Genomic DNA, 21,831 nt, shown 5'->3' on the forward strand with positions numbered 1-21,831 from the left:
AAATCCATCCACCCTCTTCAAGTGGCCCAGAATTTCATGTAGGTGTCATGCAGAGATTAGGTGAGATCCTCCATGTGCATGAGGTCATTAACCTTGGAGATCGACTGTGCAATAGTTGGTGGAAGCTGGTTTTTCCATCTTACTGGAATACATGACCTAGCTGCCATAATGAGAAACTTTTTCAAAGAAGTTTTGTAAATTTTTAGAGGCGTCTCGCAGTGATGAAGCAGGAAGAGGGGAAGGCCCATCCCCTCAGTATCTCCGGTGACCTGGCGGATAACATCAGAAACTTCCGTCCAGAAAGGTCAAATCGCCTCGCACTCCCAGAACACATAGAAGAGTGTGCCCTCCTCCTTACTGGCATCTCCAACAGGTGGGATCCGCTGAAGGAAATATAGTGTGGATTTTAGAAGGCACCCCGTACCATCTGGACAGCAGTTTGTAGCTGGCCTCCTGAAACCTGGAGCTGATGGAAGAACTATGCGAAGGCCCTGTCTCTTGACTAAAGGTCCACTTACTCGTGCAGTCTAAAAACTGACAATGTAGTGTGTATACCAAAATCTTATCAATAAAGATGTCAGCTTACCATGCAAAAAAAGGCTTGACTCAGCTCCATCAACGAAAATATATAAAAGTTACGTGTACCTTCTGCCAACACAAACCATTATTTTCTTTACAAATTTCAGGGCTTCCACTTTCTCAGGCTCGGGCTTCAGTGTTCTCCCACCTACCCGGTGACCGAGGTACTGGACCTCGCTCATGGCCAGCTGACACTTTCCCGGCTTGATGGTCAAACCTGCCCGGTGGATCCGCCTGAGCACCTGTGCTAGATGCTCTAGGTGGTCCTCCCAGGTGGGACTGAAGACGGCAATGTCATCCAGGTACGCGGCCGCGTACCCTTCAAGTCCCTTGAGCAGGGTGTTGACCATCCGCTGGAAAGTGGCAGGGGCATTCCTCATCCCGAATGGCATCACCGTGGACTCGTACAGTCCAAATGGGGTAATAAAGGCAGAGCGTTCCCTGGCCTTGCGAGTCAGGGGGATCTGCCAATATCCCCGGCTCAGATCCATGATGGTCAGGTACTGAGCCCCGGCCAACTGATCGAGCAGGTCATCGATGCGTGGCATTGGGTACGCATCGGCGACCGTGACCGCATTGAGCCCCCTGTAGTCCACGCAGAACCGAGTGGTTCGGTCCTTCTTAGGGACGAGGACTACAGGCGAGGCCCAAGCGCTGTTGGATGCCTGGATCACCCCCAGCTTCAGCATCTCGTCAATCTCCTGGCGCATGTGTTGCTGCACCTCCAGGGAGACCCGATATGCTGAACGCCGGATCGGGGGATGATCCCCAGTGTCCACGTGATGGACAGCCAAGTCAGTCCTTCCGGGCTGGTTGGTAAACAACCCCCGGAAGGGGTGTAGGGTGGCCCACAGCTGGGACCGTTGGTCCTCCAAGAGCTGGTGGCCAACCTCCACATCCTCAATGGATCCGCCTGCCCTAACCTGGGCTAGCATATCCAAGAGGGTTTCCGCTTCTCCCTCCTCGGGCAGGTTGCACACGGGGAGCGCACATGCCTCCCGCTCCTGATGTGCCTTCATCATGTTCACATGGAAGGGCTTCCGCCTTCCACGGGCAGGGTCCAGGGTGACCAGGTACGTCACAGGGTTGAGCTGCTGGTACACGAGGTATGGGCCTTCCCAGGCTGCCTGAAGCTTGTCCTGTGGTACGGGGACCAGTACCCACACCTCTTGACCCACTTGGTAGGTCCTCTCACAAGCGTTCTGGTCGTACCAACGCTTCTGATCGGCCTGGGCTTGAGCCATATTGTCGTGTACCAGTTGCGTCAAGGCCTGCATTTTGTCCCGGAAGCGCATGACATACTCGATAACCGACACTCCAGGGGTGGCCAAATCCCCTTCCCAAGCCTCTTTCACCAGAGCCAGGGGGCCCCGCACACGTCGCCCGTACAGGAGCTCAAACGGTGAGAATCCTGTCGAGGCCTGTGGAACCTCCCGGTAAGCAAATAACAGGTGTGGGAGATACCGCTCCCAGTCACGCCCATGGGAGTCGACCAACATCTTAAGCATCTGCTTTAAGGTGCCATTGAACCGCTCGCACAGGCCATTAGTCTGTGGATGGTACGGGCTGGCCACCAGATGTCGCACCTGGACTTGCTTACAGAGGGCCTCCATCAGCTGGGACATGAATTGGGTCCCCCGGTCAGTGAGCATTTCCTGGGGAAAACCCACTCGGGAGAAAATCTCCAGCAATGCGTTGGCCACCTTGTCAGCCCGAATGGACGACAAGGCCACTGCTTCTGGGTACCGGGTGGCATAGTCCACTACCGTCAGTATGAAGCGTTTCCCGGAGCTACTGGGGATGGCCAGCGGGCCGACCAGATCCACAGCCACCCTCCTGAAAGGCTCATCGATGATTGGCAGAGATACCAGTGGGGCTTTGGGGTGTGGCCCCGCCTTCCCCACTCTCTGACAGGTTTCACACGAACGGCAGTAGGCAGCCACATCGGCCCCCATTTTTGGCCAGTAGAAATGCTGGTTCAACCTGGCCTTGGTCTTAGCGATCCCTAGGTGTCCGGCCATCGGAATCTCATGTGCGATCCGCAACAACTCCGTCCGGAACGGATAGGGTACCACCAACTGTCGGTCCCTGGGCCACGCCTCCGGTGAACCCTGCTGGACCGTGGCCCGGTACAGCCGTCCTTGGTCCCAGACCACTCGCTCCGGGTCCGAGTCCGAGGGAGGCTGTGCCGCCTGCTCCTTAAGAGCTTTCAGGCTGTCGTCAGCTTCTAACGCTGCCTGAAACCCCTGACTAGATGTGGCCAGAATCGACGAGACTGTCACATCTTCAGTCAGTACCCCGGGACCTGTGTCCTGGCCTCCACCTGACTCGACTGCCACTTGGTCAGAAGGGGAAGAGCTATCGGACCTCCGGGAGGCCCCTTGGCTTCCAGCACTCCCACTGCGGGTGACAGCGGCCACAGCCGCTGCGACCGTGGGTCGTGCCTGCTCCTCCTCCGTTCCTGACCAAGTCGCCGGTTCAGGCAGACCTACCTGGCTTCCTGACACCCCGGTTGTGGGGGAACCATGCACCGAGATCTTACCTGGGAGCACTTCCGCTCCTGGACCGGCCCCAATCTCACCTGCCTGTTCCCCTCCTGCAGCAACAGAACCCCGCTGTGAAATCTCTGGGGACCCCACATTTGCTGTGGTAGCCCCCACCCCACACACTGGTCCTCCCCCTGCAGCACCCTGCTCTCTGCTTATCCCTGCAGAGGGCAACAGATCCCAGCTCACAGGCTGGTTACTTGTAGAGGCATTGTCACACCTTTCTCTGACCCCCTCCCCTGTCACAGCTGCAGCTGTGTGTGTGTCTATGGTGTCTATGCAAGCAGAAATATCAGAGTTCACTCCCTCCTCCCTTACATCATTCATAGATAACACATTAACATTGTTAGGAGTCATGTCAGTACGGGCTGAAGGTTCAGCCCTTGGGGGGGGCCCAAACTGGGAGGTTATCTGCCCCAAATCTGTCCCAAGTAGCACGTTTGCAGGGATCCGATCAGTTACCCCCACCTCCCTCACCCCTCGCCCTGCGCCCCAGTCCACATAAATGTCAGCAACAGGCAGCGCCGGGTCAGTGCCTCCAATCCCGGAGACAGCGAGGGTTTTTCCAGGGATCAAGTCTTGGGGGGACACCATCTCAGGCCGCACCAGAGTCACCTCCGAGGCGCTGTCTCGCAGTCCTATGGTCACAGACCGGCCGACGGTGACAGGTTGGAAGCTGTCCAGGGACCTACCACCACCCCCACCCACACAATACACCTTGGGCGGCCCTTGGGACGGGGACGGAGCCGGGGCCTTGGGACGCTGAGGGCACATGGCCTTGAAGTGTCCAGGTAGGTTGCACTGGTGGCACCGTCTTGGCTCTGCCACGGGCCTGGAGAGGGGAGTTGAGGGGGACACCCCCTGCAGTCTAGGGGCAGGTGGGGCAGTCGCAGAATTCATCTTACCCCCTCTCCAGGTGCTGCTGGTGGCTGCTCTCCTGGCCTCAGGAGCCCGATTGTTGGTGTAGTCATCGGCCAGGGCAGCTGTAGCCGTGGACCCCTTTGGCTTCTGGTCTCGGATGAACTGGCGGAGATCCTCAGGGCAGTTCCACAAGAGTTGCTCCGTGATGAACAAGTCCAGGATCTCCGGTCCGGTGGAAAGCTGCAGGCCTTGGGTCCAGTGGTCGGCAGCTCGGGCAAGTGCCCGCCGGTGGTCAGCCCAGGAGTCCTTTGGTCCCTTCTGTAGGCTCCGGAACTTCTTGCGGTAGGACTCTGGAGTGAGGTTGTACTGTTGGATCAGGGCCCGCTTGATGGTGTCGTAGCCCTGATCTGCCTCAGCAGGCAAGTCCCCAAGGATATCCAGGGCCTTACCCCTTAAACGGGGGGTCAGGTATTTGGCCCACTGGTCCTTGTCCAGATGGTGCTGCAGGCAAGTCCGTTCAAAAGCAGTCAAGAAAGAGTCCAAGTCTCCATCCTTCTCCAGCACTGGGAAGTCCTCAACACGGACCTTTGGAAGTTTGGTGTCTCGAAGGTCACGTGTGGCTGATGAGGGCCGGAGCTGAGCTAGCTGCAGCTGGTAGTCACGGTCTGCCTGTCGCTCTCGCTCTTCACGCGCTGCCTGCCGCTCTCGCTCCGCAGCCTCACGCTCTGCGTGCCGCTCTGCCCTGCGCTCTGCCAGGAGTTCCTTGTAGCCCTTCTGGTCTCCAGCCTGGAGAAGGGCCATAGCCATTTGAAGAAGGCTATCCGAGCCTCCCAGGCTCGGTGGAATGGCACGTGGTGATCTGCGGCACGCTGCAGAGCTAGGCGATTCACTGTCCCTTTCAGAGCGGAGGGCTGGCATCTGGCTCGTTGAGGAACCTTGGGTGAGCTCCTCCTCATCTTGTCCAGCAGTGCCAGGTTGCGCAATGTCCTCGGCAGAACGGTTTTCTGGCGTCGAGCTCCTGGAGGACTCGTGGGCAACCTCCTCATTGCTGTCCACAGCACCGTCCTCCCTCTCTTCGGCTCCTGCCTTAGCATTGGCCAGTTGCATAGCTCTGCTCCTGGTGCCATCAGCCATTCTTGCAGACTTTTGGTCACTGACACAGAACTGACACCTGATGCCTCCACACACCTTACAGTATCTGCACTCTGACACTCTAGTGTTGAGCTAGTCTGAAGACCCCAGCAGCCACAGCTGCTGCAGGCAGTCTTTAGTGTCTGGGAGTATGGGTCTCACACTCACACACACTATTATCTCGATCCCACCGCTATGCCACCAATATGTCACAAACCACCGGGGGGGTCACTCAGAAATCCCCCGCGCTGGCTACCAGTACGTCACCATCGGGGGGTAACAAGTGGGGTCACCCCTCCTTTATACCTCCCGACCGACAGACAGAGCACGTGACGCGCTCTCTAGCGCCCCTCTTATAGTCAGGCCAATTATGGAATTGCCCGACAATAAGCAAGGAGGCCGCTATACTACTTATGCCGATTATTGAAGGGTCCCCGGTGAGAGTAAGGTATATATTCCCCCGACCTCCGCGGGCGGAATATATAAAATCTCCCCGAATCTCACTGGCCTCCCCACAATAATCCTTGGCACAATTCGCTGCCACCAACCGATTTACGGTAACTATTAGCCGAACACACAGACGTGGGATTCAAGATCGAGATAACAGAACAGCCCAAGATTAATTATATAATTTAATCAGCCTAAAGCACACTAGAAACTACAATATATACAATAGGGAATCTACAGAATATACATATGTCAGAGTACAGTTACAGATAAAGCATGGTTTACAAACAGGCATACACAGTTCCAGCAGTTACCTTGTTGCGTCTGGCCACAGGGGGGCGCTGTAGGCCAGGTTTCTAGGATCCTTCCCACAGATGTTTCCTACACGTGCCCCCAGCGAAAAGAACGCTGGAAAATGGCCGAAGTAGGGTTATCAACCTGGCCAAATCCAGGTCCCCTCCTACCTTCGTGACCTCACAGGGAGCACTGCTCCACCCCTGGCTTGAGTTATGGAAAATCTCTCAACATGGAATATGGGCCATAACTTTGCCTGGGAGCGTCGTAGGCGGACGCCAATGCTCTCATTGTGACAGTTATGAATTTAGCTACAGAACGAGGGGACTCATGACCTGTCTGCCAGTTCCCCATTGGCTGATATCACGCCTGGGGCATTTCCCAATGTCCTGCTCCCATAAAAAGGGTGTGCCGGCATCGTCCACATGCGGAGACACCATTTTTATGGTTGCCATATTTATCGGAAATATGGCTTGCGAGATATGAACCATTTTTTACTGGAGTCGTTCTGTCTGGCTATTTCCATAGCCTTGCTAACTAGCTAGCAGCCCCCACTACAGGGTCACGGCAGGGAGTCATCCTGTGTCCATTGTCCCTAAGCCACCTAATTTCCATATCACAGGACATGGCCATGGGATTTGTTGCTAAACCAGTTGTGTGAAGGAATGGGGGGGTGACACCAGGAGAGGGCTTCCTGACATACTTGAATATCATGATTTATCGTCATATCTCCGGATTTACCTCACAGCCCTGTCTCTTGACTAAAGGTCCACTTACTCGTGCAGTCTAAAAATGACAATGTAGTGTGTATACCAAAATCTTATCAATAAAGATGTCAGCTTACCATGCAAAAAAAGGCTTGACTCAGCTCCATCAACGAAAATATATAAAAGTTACGTGTACCTTCTGCCAACACAAACCATTATTTTCTTTACAAATTTCAGAATTTTTTAACGACAAAAGATAATAAAAACTAATATAAGTTCGGTATGACCTAAAAAATTAGTCAGGTCATTCTTCCCACACAATTAATGTCATTAAAAAAAACAAAACCTCAAGAAACAATGATGGATTTGCAGTTTTCTCACCACATAATTTTATTCCATTTTTAGTGTATTCTATAGTAAATTGTATGGTGTCATTCAAAACTACAAATCATCCCACAAATAACAAGTACAAAAGAAAAAGTTAAATACAGAGGTTATGGTAAAGAACATACAGTATACTCAACAACTATTTAATTAAAAGCGTATTCTGGGCCTGACAGCAACTATGGCAGTAACTGTATCTGTCATGCTAAGTACGGGGAAGTAACAAGTGAGCTGCGAAAGGCAAGGGAAGGGGACCCCTGCGTCTAGGGAAGGGGTAAATGGAGACCCCTGACCAAACCTACTGGTCCCTGGGGTCCCTCACCACCCTAGATAGGTTCCACACCAATGCACTGAGCAGGATACCTGAGCCTAGGTATCCCTAGTGCTGGGCCCTAAATAGGGAATGGGTGGGATGAGCTCTTTGACAACCCCACTAAACACTAAAGAAAGACACAAGGAGGACACACAGGGGAAAAAGCATAAACTACTTATCCACAGATGACTCAGGTAGGAGTTCAGCACAATACTACAGATGAGAACAAGCCACCTGCTTGCAACCAGAGCTAGAATGAACTGAATAATATCACCAGCACCAGTTCAGGGAAGAAGGGAGTATTTAAGCACCAAGAGAATGCTGATGATCAGTATCTAGGTGGAAGGCAAGCTCCTGCTGGGTCCAAAAGGGGGAGAAATGAAATTCCAGCACGGAAGCTACCTAGTACAATTAATACTAACAGCAAGGACAATAGAAATTCAGGGAGCATTTTGCACAGCCATACGCTGTGACCTTCTATTGCCAGAAACCACATGACTGTCTGTCACTTGTGACACACCCATGACAGTAGCATGCCAAATCCTAACAGTATGTAACATACATAGTGTCAGGATTCTGCTCTGCTTCCTGGTTTCAGCAGAAACACATGTGATTTGTACAGTACACACTGTTAAGATTCAGCATGATACAGTCACTACGGAAACTAGCCTGCCTGGAAAACCCCTTTAATACTGCTGTTAGCTGAAGTGAATACATTTATCTAGTGACAGGGGTTGGATATTTTAGACATCAAAAGAACAGTCAGTCGTTGTACTTGCTATTTCAGAAGTAGGAAAAATAGACAAGCATAAGGATCTGAAGGACAAGGACAAGGGCCAAATTAAGATTTCTAGCTGACACGGTCAGAACATGCAGGTCTTGTTCCCGATATGCTCTCCCCTGACCCTATTGCCTACCTTAACAGTGTTAGAGACAGTTGTAACTATTTACAGGAACAGTAATCCCCAATTGCAATAATATCTCGCGCATGCCCAGTGGCACTATCGCAGGACAGCACTGTTTTCAAATTGTGAGCGCCGGTGATGTTATTGCGCATGCGCGAGATTATGGGAGGCTACTTGGATGACGCTACTGACATTGTCATCACCAGCGTCATCCAAGTAGCCGCCCATATTTTCGTGTATGTGCAGTGGCACTATCGCTGGACAGCACTGTTTTCAAATTGCAAGCGCCAGTGATGTTATTGCGCATGCGTAAGATTATGGGCGGCTACTTGGATGACACTACTGACAGTGTTATCACCAGCGTCATCCAAGTAGCCGCCTATAATCTCACGCATGCGCAGTGGCACTATCTCTGGACAGCACTGTTTTCAAATTGCAAGCGCCGGTGATATTATTGCGCATGCGCGAGATTATGGGCGGTTACTTGGATGACGTTGGTGACATTGTCATCACTAGCGTCATCCAAGTAGCCGCCCATAATCTCACGCATGCGCAGTGGCACTATCGCTGGACACTTCAAATCGCGACCGCCGGTGATGTTATTGCGCAGGGGCGAGATTATGGGCGTCTACTTGGATGACGCTGGTAATGACATTGTCATCACCAACGTCATCCAAGTACCCACCCATAATCTTGCGCCTACGCAATAAGATCACTGACGCTTGCGATTTGAACAGTGCTCAGTCCCGCGATAGTGCCACTGGGCATGCGCGAGACTTCAGGAGCACTGAGCAACATGAGGGCGCCGGCCTCATCTATGTCAATCAACACTGGAGGACGGCGAACCGCGGCAGGAGGGGGAATAACGGACGCAATACAGCCGCCCCCGTGGCCAGCAAAGATCATTAGCATACCAAAAGGTAATATTTTATAAAGTGTTTATTTAGGTATGAAAGGGGGGCCAGTAGCAAGATGAACCTTTCTAGAATGCAGCCCAGGAGCTGCAGAAGGAGTTTCTTTTAGTTTCATAGCGAAAATTCTAGTGGCATGTTCCCTTTAAGAGTACAGGGATTGCTATGATGTAGTGTATATCTGAATATCATTTAGTATAAACTCCAACTTTCTGAGTGGCTAGTTCTGTAGAGATGTAAATATATCTTCCCAACAGAAAGAGGAATGAGATTTGATCTGACTAACCCAAATGTATATAAAAGGCATTTAATAATGGATTGTAAGGGGGTCAATGTATGTCAGCATAAGTCATCAGCATAAAAAGCCAACACATTCATCCCATGGGTCATGTATAATGCCTCAAATACATTCCACTGATGATTTTCTTGGATCATAAATAAATCAGTTGACTGAATACAGGTTTTGCCAATGCTAAGTCAGCACAATATGAAAAGGGGAAAAAAAACACAGTAAAGGCTAGTTAGGGTTCGCTCACATCTGGATATAAATACGATAAAAAATCATGTTACACTCAATGTTATTCAATGAGTCAGTGCTGGTCTGAGTAAATAAGCAGCATCCTGCATATGGTTGCGTAAAACGGCACAGACTATTGATCATAATGTGATTTTGCAGCAGACAAAAAAATAGCAGAGTGTGATTAACAACATCAATACAGACATGTAAAGCTTACTCCACTAAAACCATACCCATCTGCAATCAAGCGATCTGTAATCTCTCTGTAAAGCACTGCATTCAGAGAGCGAGTCACTTTACCACGTCCATTAATCTGAGTTGTCGTCCTGTGTAAAGTCCTAAGCTGTCATCCTGCCATGGATATTGACAGCAGCGTTTTACAAGTGCCAGGCAGGGGTATTTTGATACCATCAGAATGTAGAAGTAAGTGACATGAGGTCACACGAGACCACCTATAAATACATACATGAATCTTTGCACATGATATGCTGGCCAATCTAAAGAGTCACACCCCCCTTGATAATATCCCTGTAAAACTAAATCTAATAAAAGGTCAGTGGAAATGTAACACATTGCTTATACGTGCACTTGTAGGAATCAAAGTGTTTCTTTAGGTTCTATAAAAGAACACAATCTGATTGAGGCAGATGTCTATGTACTTCCTGTTAGTAATCCTATGGCCTCACCCGATATGACGGCTAACAGCGGGATGGATCCAGCTGCACAAGAATTACGGATGACGTCGATTTCTGTCTACTGTCCCTTTAAAAGCAGAGACTATTTAATGCTATGCAGATTGTATGACCTATTATTGTAGGCAAGAAAATCTGCTCTGGTCTTTAGATTTGTTACTTGCAACGGCAGGAACGATCCTTAAATCTCCTCATTGTTTTCACATAATCCGAACCAGATTGTAGCCGAATAAGGAAAAAGTGTATCTGATTGCTGCAAGTACAGGGAAATGGCTCAAGTCAGAAGGTCTGAGCTTGTTACAAATGATTAAACTTCGCCAGCAGATGTTTGTGTCCGAGAATTCTTTGTACATGAAGAAACATTAACACGTCACCGATATAATGTCTCTAAAATCCAACACAAATTTTACACCGGTCCCAAACATTTTGTTCCACACCACAGACACTATTAAATCCATACTATTTATCTGAAGGAGCCATATTACTAGGAATCAACAAATACTATCAGAATTACCTGCCGGGGTGATCATGATGGTAACAGACCGAGTGAGAACGCTTGTCACAAAATACTTATATACTGCCATAAACTGCCTATACCGCAACATACAAAATAAATAATAACGCTGCCTCCATATCACTGGCTGACAAGGGATTGTTTATTTGCTGGAAATGTACTGTATCTAAAATAGGTGGATATACGGAGCCCATAATGTATCTTTAGCACATCCGGCCATTAGTGCTGAAAATATCCATTGTAGAAACATTACATTGTGGTGCGTTTCATTCTGGCACTGAAGTAATACCATCTGTTTCAATTGTGGCCCAAAACTGTGGCAAAGATGTATTTCTTTTCAACGGAAGTATTATTTTACAGAGTATTTCTGAAATATGGAAGATAAAGGAAACAAGAACAATGATTATAAAACTGTAAATTAAGTCATTACACCCACATTTGGCTGTAACTAGTGTTACTAAGAGCATTGCCTTTAATACAGTCATCTAAAACTGGCCATAAGTTGTATTCCTGCTATAAACATAGCACATGCCTGAAAGGGAATCTGTCAGCAGGTTTTTGCTATGTAATCTGAAGACAGCATGCTGCAAGAGTTAAAACACAGAAATCAGAGATGCCTGTCTTGTCAAGGTCCGATCAGTTAATTTGCTATTTTTGTTTAAACAGCAGGACTTCTCATTGCTCGAACTACAATGTCACGTGCACGGCAGTTTGACATGCCCCCTCTTCTGATTGACAGCTCACTGTCAATGCTCAATCTCTATAGAGCACCTGGTGTGGGTGGGAATCTCCCTCAGGTTTGCTGGATGGTTAAATCTACAAATTCTTATTGTGTCAGAACCGCTACAACCAGTAATCTAAGTGATACATTGTTGGATTCAGGAGCTTTGCCTAAATCATGCTGCTCTCAGTAAAGCCTGCTTTACATGTTACAATGTATTTTGCGATCGCATTTGCAATTGCACCCGCCCCCATTGTTTGTGCGGCACAGGCAATTTGTTGCCCGTGTCGCACAATGCTGAAATCCCCCGCCACACATACTTACCTCCCGAACGACCTCGCTGTGGGCGGCGAACATCCATTTCCTGAAGGGGGAGGTACGTTCGGAGTCACAGCGACGTCACACAGCGGCCGGCCTATAGTAGCGGAGGGGCGGAGATGAGAGGGATGTAAACATCCCGCCCACCTCCTTCCTTCAGCATTGCCGGCGGCCGCAGGTAAGCTGCAGTTCATCGTTCCCTGTGTGTCACACGGAACGATATGTGCTGCCACGGGTACGATGAACAACAGGACGTTCGATTTTTAGAAAATGAGCGACGTGTCAGCGATGAACGAGAAGGTGAGTATTTCTGCTCGTTCATAGCTGTCACACGCTACGATATCACTAACGATGCCAGATGTGCGTCACTTACGACGTGACCCCGCCGACATCTCGTTAGATATATCGTAGCGTGTAAAGCCCGCTTTATTCTCGGGTTTTTCAGAGTGGTTGCATACATAGCAATTAACAAATGGTCATTGATTGTAGTAATGAATTGATTGCATATCTTAATAATAAGCCAACAAGGTGATACTACTCCTACTACTATAAACCATTCAAAATAGCTATCAAACTGCACAAAATAGTGTATTCCCACACCTCCAATCCGCATGGTCCCCCAACACTACCTCTTGTCACTAGACATCTGATGTGACTGTAGCCTCCAGCTAATTGGCATTATGGTGGCATATTGCTCATAGTGACACCAGCACTTCATATTGTCTCTTCATGATGACTCCCAGAAGTCCTGAGAGGTCCAGCATGGAGTTCAAAAGTTGATTAACTCATTAACACCCTCACATCTCTTAACAACCTGAGATCATATGAGTTGTACAAGCCCCTGTACAAATTAGAATAAAGTCGACCAACCGCCCCCCCCTTTCCGATATCAAGAGGACTGGCTGACAGTCCAATGTATATGGGAGCCTTCCTCGATGTTTGGGGAAGAGATGGATCAGAACATTGGAATTCCACCAGATGATCCTTTGGTTCTCCCTGGAAATAAGCATCTACCAGAGAAGTCTGACAGGCTCTCTCACAGAGAACATAGAAGAGCTCGGGCAAGCATTCCTGTATATGAGTGAGACATTTGGGGGAAATAGCTATCGAATGTATAACCGTACCTTCAGAGTTAAGGCAACAAGTAAAATAATCCAATCCACACACAGTATATCCTGAAACAATGCACACTTCTAAAAAAAAAAAAAATAAAGGCGCACACATAAATAGTAGGATCTGTCAACAGCAGCTAATCTGCTCAACAATAACTTCCAAGGAACAACATTTTCATACACTCTACAGAGGAAAGACAAGCTGATAAGGATAATCACAAAATATCACAATTACAAGATGTCTAATGTTAATAAAATGTACAAATTTCCTATGGATTGTCACAGTCTTTCTCCCTTTATAAATTAACTATATTCACATGCATTTAGATAGCAATTATATGTCCTAAGAAACATTATTAGTGTCCTGGTCTTTGGTTCCAAAACTACAGAAGTCCTTCCCGTAGAATAAGCACCCACACTATGTAAAGTTAGCTCCTATGCCAGTGCACATGTTGCATCATTATGGTGTTTCTCCTCACACAGAATTGGCAAGAGGCTATAAAAGACATGCTAAAAGCAGTGATAATGTACAAGGGAAAATCTCACTGATTCAGATGCATAATCCTTACCTATTTATTATGATTTGTTGATATAGCACCATCATATTCCATAGCGCTGTACAGACGTGATCATCACTGTCCCCATTGGTGCTCACAGTCTAAATTTCCTATCAGTATGTCTTTGGAGTGTGGGAGGAAACCGGAGAACCCGGAGGAAATCCACATAAACACGGAGAGAACATACAAACTCCAGGCAGATGCAAGGACAGCAGGACTTCTCTTTCCCTAAGACTCCTTAAAGCAAAGATTCAGAGCTTCTTTAAGCTGTCACCACTTGTTTGGACTATAAGCTGCGGCCACCACCACCGGGCTCTTATATACAGCATTCTAACATGCTGTATATAAGAGCCCAGGCCGGGGGTATAACATAAAAAACACTTCATAATACTTACCTAACGGTTGCACGGTGGCGGCGCCTCCTCTTTCGGACATCTTCGTCCTCTTTCTGAAGCCGCGGTGCATGACGCGTCTACGTCATACACACTCCTCGGTCCTGCTCAGGACCTGAATGCCGGCGAGTGTGTATGACATTGGACCCATCATGCACCGCGGCTAGAGAAGAAGGAGAACATAAATGGCCAAAAGAGGTGGCGCCGGCCCCGGACACGCCCATTAGGCCAACCGTGCAACCATTATAAAGTGTTTTTTACGTTATACCCCCGGCCTGTGCTCTTATATACAGCATGTTAGAATGCTGTATATAAGAGCCCGGTTGTGGTGGCCACAGCTTATAGGCCAAAAAAGAGGTGACAGGTTCCCTTTAAAGCTGATGTCCACTCTATATTATTTTTAAAGTGCAAGGACAAAATCTGCAAAACGCTTATATGCTCTCCCTGTGATTGCGTGAATTTCCTCTGGCTTCTCTGGTTTCTCCCACACTCCAAAGACATACTTACACAGTGTGCAAACTTATTAGTCAAATGAGTATTTTGATCACATGATACTTTTTATACATGTTGTCCTACTCCAAGCTGTATAGATTTGAGAGCCAACTACCAATTAAGTAAATCAGGTGATGTGCATCTCTGTAATGAGGAGGGGTGTGGTGTAATGATATCAACACCCTACATCAGGTGTGCTTAATTATTAGGCAACTTCCTTTCCTTACGCAAAATGGGTCAGAAGAGAGATTTGACAGGCTCTGCAAATTCCAAAATTGTGAGATGTCTTGCAGAGGGATGCAACAGTCTTGAAATTGCCAAATTTTTGAAGCGTGATCACCGAACAATCAAGCATTTCATAGCAAATAGCCAACAGGGTCGCAAGAAGAGTGTTGGGCAAAAAAGACGCAAAATAACTGCGCTTGAATTGAGGAAAATCAAGCGTGACACTGCCAAGATGCCATTTGCCACCAGTTTGGCCATATTTCAGAGCTGCAATGTTACTGGAGTATCAAAAAGCACAAGGTGTGCCATTCTCAGGGACATGGCCAAGGTAAGGAAGGCTGAAAAACCACCACCTTTGAACAAGAAACATAAGATAAAACATCAAGACTGGGCCAAGAAATATCTTAAGATTGATTTTTCAAAGGTTTTATGGACTGATGAAATGAGAGTGACTCTTGATGGGCCAGATGGATGGGTCAGAGGCTGGATCGGTAAAGAGCAGAGACCTCCACTCCGACTCAGACACCAGCAAGGTGGAGGTGGGGTACTGGTATGCGCTGGTATCATAAAAGATGAACTTGTGGGACCTTTTCGGGTTCAGGATGAAGTGAAGCTCAACTCCCAGACCTACTGCCAGTTTCTGGAAGACAACTTCTTCAAGCAGTGGTACAGGAAGAAGTATATATCATTCAAGAAAAACATGATTTTCATCAAAGGACAATACTCCATCACATGTATTCAACTACTCCACAACCTGGCGGCCAGTAAAGGTCTAAAAGATCAAAAAATAATGACATGGCCCCCTTGTTCACCTGATCTGAACACCATAGAGGACCTGTGGTCCCTCATAAAATGAAGATCTACAGGGAGGGAAAACAGTACACCTCTCGGAACAGTGTCTGCGAGTCTGTGGTGGCTGCTGCATGCAATGTTGATCGTAAACATATCAAGCAACTGACAGAATCTATGGATAGTAGGCTATTGAGTGTCATCATAAAGAAAGGTGGCTATATTGGTCACTAAGTTTTTTGGGTTTTGTTTTTGCATGTCAGAAATTTTTATTTCTAAATTTTGTGCAGTTATATTGGTTTACCTGGTGAAAATAAACAAGTGAGATGGGAATATATTTGGTTTTTACTAAGTTGCCTAATATTTCTGCACAGTAAGGCCGGCTTTGCACACTACGACATCGCAGGTGCAATGTCGGTGGGGTCAAATCGAAAGTGACGCACATCCGGCGTCGCAGTCGATATCGTAGTGTGCAAATCCTTTTTGATACGATTAACGAGCGCAAAAGCGTTGTTATCGTATCATCGGTGTAGGGTCCGATATTTCCATAATGCCAGTGCAGTGACAGGTACGATGTTGCTCCTCGTTCCTGCGGCAGCACATATCGCTATGTGTGAAGCCGCAGGAGCGAGGAACATCTCCTACCTGCGTCCTGGCTGCAATGTGGAAGGACAGAGGTGGACGGGATGTTTACATCCTGCTCATCTCCGCCCCTCCACTGCTATTGGCCGCCTGCCGTGTGACGTCGCTGTACGACTCGCCCCCTTAGGAAGGAGGCGGGTCGCCGGCCAGAGCGATGTCGCGGGACAGGTGATTGCATGTGAAGCTGGCATAGCGATAATGTTTGCTACGCCAGCAATCACAAGATATCGCTACTGTGACGGGGGGCGGGGACTATCGCGCTCGACATCGCAGCATCGTCTTGCGATGTCGCAGCGTGCAAAGTAGCCCTAATAGTTACCTGCACAAACAGATATCCTCCTAAGATAGCCAAATCTAAAAAAAAAAAAAAACACTGCAACTTCCAAAAAAATTAAGCTTTGAATATTTATGAGTCTTTTGGGTTGCTTGAGAACATAGTTGTTGATCAATAATAAAAAAAATCCTCTAAAATACAACTTGCCTAATAATTCTGCACACAGTGTATAGGGAATTTAGATTGTGGGCCTTAATTGGGACAGTGTTGATCATGTATGTAAGTGCTATGGAAAATGAATGCTGCTATTATAAGCTATCAAAATAAGTCAGAGTGTGTTCTAAAAATAATAAAAAGCACATATCCCCCCTAGCAATCTAGTGCTGCAATTCCATATCACTGCCCAGACTCCCAACTGGTCACCTCTCATTCTCTTCTTGAATAGTCAGCATGTGACTACAGCAAATAATCAGTAGACAAAGCGGTAGGTCACCACTATGGTCACTGATTGGCTGCAGTGCAGCGGTCACGAGCCAACAAAGTCTGAAGAGAAAGACTGGTGGGGTACCCAGGCAGCAACATGAAGGAAGGGCACGTGGTAAAGATGTTCTTTTTGTAAGGCCTAAGATACAAGGCATGAAAATTGGACCGAGAAAACATGCTGCGATTGTAATGCGAGACTCTTTAGCCTAAGTCACACGACATTAAAATTGGTGCGAGTGGAGTGCGATAAAAAAATCGCATTCCACTCGGACCAATATTAGCCTATGTGTCAGCACCCATGAGTGATTATTGTCTTAGCCCTAATCGGATCGAGAAAACAATCGCAGCATGTTGCAATTGTAATGCGAGACTCTTTCTCTCGCACCCATTCAAGTATATGGGGCGAGAGAAAAATCGCACTGCATTCGCGGTACACCGGTGTACCGCGAGTGCAGTGCGAGAATGGCAATAGCCGGCTACGGAGGACAGAGGGAGATAAATCCCTCCCCCCCTCCTCAGTGCTGGCCCGCCCCCCGCAGCTGAGGTCCGCTCGCATGGTCGAACCTCAGTCGCAGGGACACTCGCATGACTCTCGGCTCTGCTGTATCGCCAACGTGAGCCAAGTGTCATGCGAGGGGATCGCAGTAATCCCCGTGTGGCCCCAGCCTTTCATTCGCACCCATTCAAGTCTATAGGCCGCTTTAAACGCTGCGACATCGCTCAAGCAATCTCGCTGGGGTCACGGAATTTGTGACGCACATCCGGTCGCTTTAGCGATGCCGTTGCGTGTGACACCTATGAGCGATTTTGCATCGTTGCAAAAACGTGCAAAATCGCTCATCGGTGACATGGGGGTCCATTCTCTAATATCGTTGCTGCAGCAGTAACGAAGTTGTTCCTCGTTCCTGCGGCAGCACACATCGGTACGTGTGACACTGCAGGAACGAGGAACCTCTCCTTACCTGCCTCCCGCCCGCAATGCGGAAGGAGGTGGGCGGGATGTTCGTCCCGCTCATCTCCGCCCCTCTACTTCTATTGGGCGAAAGTTCAGTGACGCAGCTGTGACGTCGCTGTGACGCTGAACGAACCTCCCCTTAGAAAGGAGGCATTTTGCCGGTCACAGTGACGTCGCAGGGCAGCTAAGTAGTGTGACGGGTCTGGGCGATGTTGTGCGCCACGGGCAGCGATTTGCCCATGTCGCACAACCGATGGGGGCGAGTACCCACTCTAGCGATATCGGTCACGATATCGCAGCGTGTAAAGCAGTCTTAAGGGGTGAGAGAAATATCGCACTGCACTCGCGGTACACTGGTATACCGCGAGTGCAGTGCGAGAATGGCAATAGCTGGCTACGGAGGAGAGAGGGAGATAAATCCCTCCCTCTCCTCCTCCATGCCGGCCCGCCCCTCCTCAGCGCTGGCCCGTTCCTCCTCAGTGACGGCCCGTCCCCCGCAGCTGAATTCTGATCGCACGATTGAACCTCAGTCGCAATAACACTCGCATGACACTCGGCTCCTGCTGTGCTGTAAGTGTGAGCTGAGTGTCATGCGAGGATCGCATTAGTCCCTGTGTGGCGCCATCCTTATTTTTAGTATATACTAGACAAGTGCTGAACTTTGAGGACCGGTCTCACCTGCAAACTGCAGATGTGACTGTCTCTGTGTGCTCATCTGTGTAGAGGACAGATGAAATACAGGAGCTACTCTACTTACTATGTAAGTGCAAATGTACAGTACGGACCACATTAGGCTATTATTTATTAGAAAATATGTTCATGTAAATCCACCCCTACAGCTGTAGCTTTTAAAGGTCTGTTTACATGTTCAGGATTGGATTCTGTGCCGAAAAGACTTCCTATAATCTAAGTACTGTAAATACACTTTACACCCCATTTGTATTTTCTAGAACAATTCAGTTTATACCAAATGAGCATGTTCATTCTTCTAGCAGACAACGACAATGGGACTAATCCTTGTTCAGAACCACCTGCACATCCGCAGAAAAAATCTGTGTCAGCCTCAAATTTATACAGTAGATTGTTCTGGAAATACACAATGAATCTGGTGTGGCCAATTCCTAAACATGTGAACATACCCTAACATTTGTTAGAGAACTTGTACAAACCATTCTTCCTTTCATACCCCAAACCATGGTCAGTTTCAAGGAATCACTATACGTTTTCTGAACCTGCATTGTTCTATTTTGCCTCGACACAATTGTTCTCTCTAAATTCCACAAAAGGAACATTATAAAGACTGGAAAAAAAGTGAAATGCAACAAACACCCAAGTTGATGAGAAAGAACTCTGTGCTACAAATTATATGTTCTGTAAACTGCCGGAACATAAATTATACACCAAAAAGAAAGACGTCTTGTGGCATTTAAGATTACATGACGTACAGAACTGCATGGCGGCTTCTTATACAGAAGGACAGAAGCACTTAGCTTTAGAAAAACAACTAAAAGAAAATATACCTCTTCACACATTGACCAGATGCTCTGTACACAATCTAAAAAAATATGGATAAAAAACACTTCATCCAATATGCACGAAAACTAGAGAAAATATATGATACGGACATTATATACAGTATGTGTGTGTGTATATATATATAGTGATGCAACCCTGGAAATTGTTTCAAAAAATGATGTATTTCTCCCAGAAAATTATTGCAATTACATGTGTTTTATCATACACATGTTTATTTCCCTTGTGGGTTTTTTTTTAACAACACAAGAAAATTGAGGGGAAAAAGAAGTAAATTAGACATAATTTCACAAAACTCCAAAAATGGGCTGGAGAAAATTGTTGGCACCCTCAACTTGATATTTGGTTTCATATCCTTTGGAATACATAACTTGAATCAATCAGTTGCTATAACCATTGAGCTTCTTGCACCGCTCATATGGAATATTGGACCACTCTTCTTTTACAAACTGATCTAGGTCTCTCATATTTGAAGGGTTCCTTCTCCTAACAGCAATTTTAAGATCTCTCCACAAGTGTGCAATGGAATTTAGATCTGGCTCATTGCGGCCACTTCAGAACTCTCCAGTGCTTTGTTTTCACACATTTCTGGGTGCTTCTTTAAGTATATTTTGGGTTGTCGTCCTGCTGAACGACCCATGGCCTAAGACACAAACCCAGCTTTCTGACACTGGGCACTACATTGCGACACAATATACTTTAATAATCTTCAGATTTCATGACGCCTTGAAAACGTTCAGGGCACCCAGGGCCAGCGGCAGCAAAAAAAACCAAACAAACAAAACATCTTTGAACCTCCACCATATTTGACTGTAGGTACTGTGTTCTTTTCTTTGTAGACCTCATTACGTTTTCAGTAAACAGTAGAATGATGTGCTTTACGAAAAAGCTGTATCTTGGTCTCATCTGTCCACAAGACGCTTTCCCAGAAGGATTTTGGCTTACTCATGTATATGTTGGCAAACTGCAGTCTAGATTTTCTATGTCTCTGTGTCAACAGTGAGGTCCGCCTGGGTCTCCTGTCATAGCGTTTAATTTCCTTCAAATGTTGATGGATAGTTTGCGCAGATACTAATGCATCCTCTGCCTATAGGTCAGCTTGATTTTCTTTGGAACTTGATTGGGGCTGCTTATCCACCATCTGGACTACTTTGCAAGCTTTCATCATATTTTCTCTTCTGTCCACATCCAGGGAGATTAGCTACAGTGCCTTGATTATGTTGTGCACCTGTACAAAGAAACATCAAGATCTCTGGTGATAGACTTGTAACCTTGAGATTGTTAAAAAATATTTAACAATTCTGATTCTCTAGTACTCAGAAAGTTCTCTTCTCCTTTTTCTGCTCTACATTAATTTGGCAGACACAATGCAAAGATTGAGTCAACATCTCCCCTTCTTATCTGGTTTCAGGTGTGATTTTCATATTGCCCTCACCTCTTATTTGCCACAGAGGAGTTTGGACGAGCCTCACATGCTTGAAACAAAGTTGTTTGCCCACAATTTTTGAAAGGTGCCAACAATTTTGTCTGGCCCACTTTTGGGGTTTTGGTGTGAAACTATGTCCAATTTGCCTTTTTTTCTCTTGTGTTGTTCTAAGGCTAAGTTCACACAGGTCAACTTTTGCTACGTTTTTGGTGCGTTTTTATGGTCACAAAGATGCACCAAAATGCATGCATTTCCCTCTCCCAGCAAAGTCTATGAGATTTCGATTTTGCAGTTCACACTGGGTATTCTGTGTTGGCTGCATCTTGGCTGCGTTTTTCAAGATGCAGCCAAGATGCAGCATGTCAAGTCTTTTTGCGGTTTTACTGCGTTTTTGAGCCCTAAAAAACGCATTGGGCAAAACGTGTTAAAAACACACAATACACACAAAGGAAATAAACGAGTATGACAAAACATATAATTGCAATAATTGTCTGGGACAAATACCTAATTTCCTGGAACAATTTCAAGTGTGCCAACAATTTTGGCCATGACTCTTTTTAATATATATATATATATATATATACACTGTGTATATATATATATATATATATATATATATATATATATATATATACCGTATTTTTCGCTTTATAAGACGCACCTGATTATAAGATGCACCTAGGTTTTAGAGGAGGAAAATTAAAAAAAAAAATTGAGCCAAATAGTGTGCTAAAACATTTTAATAAAATTAAAAAAAACATTCTTTTAACAATTTAGACTCAACAGGAGGGTCTGTTATGGGGGGATCTGTGGATGATGCACTGCTGTGGGGGACCTGTGGATAACGCACTGCTATGGGGGACCTGTGGAAGACACTGCTATGGGGGACCTGTGGATGACACTGCTATGGGGAACCTGTGGATGGCGCACTGTTATGGGGGACCTGAGGATGATGCACTATTATTGGGGACCTGTGGATGACACTGCTGTGGGGGATCTGTGGATAACGCACTGCTATGGGGGACCTGTGGATGACGCACTGCTATGGGGGACCTGTGGATGACGCACTGCTATGGGGGAAATGTGGATGACGCATTGCTATGGGGGACCT

The 21,831-nt window shown here is 47.1% G+C and overlaps 1 protein-coding gene across 3 annotated transcripts in view; it reads right to left on the bottom strand.

The window, feature by feature from the left end:
* The window catches only part of HOMER3 (homer scaffold protein 3), a 229,917-nt gene that overhangs the window by 197,538 nt on the left and 10,548 nt on the right, over positions 1–21,831 (bottom strand). The window contains exon 1 of one of the 3 annotated variants that reach the window (XM_075315140.1): positions 9,829–9,909. The exons of the other annotated variants lie outside the window; for them this stretch is intronic. The gene's annotated coding sequence lies outside the window, so the exon portion shown is untranslated. Of the gene's footprint in view, positions 1–9,828; positions 9,910–21,831 lie in introns of those variants that run through there. 3 annotated transcript variants of the gene reach the window in all.

The sequence above is a fragment of the Anomaloglossus baeobatrachus genome, chromosome 1 (assembly GCF_048569485.1).
Source record: "Anomaloglossus baeobatrachus isolate aAnoBae1 chromosome 1, aAnoBae1.hap1, whole genome shotgun sequence".
In the NCBI taxonomy this organism is placed as follows: domain Eukaryota; kingdom Metazoa; phylum Chordata; class Amphibia; order Anura; family Aromobatidae; genus Anomaloglossus; species Anomaloglossus baeobatrachus.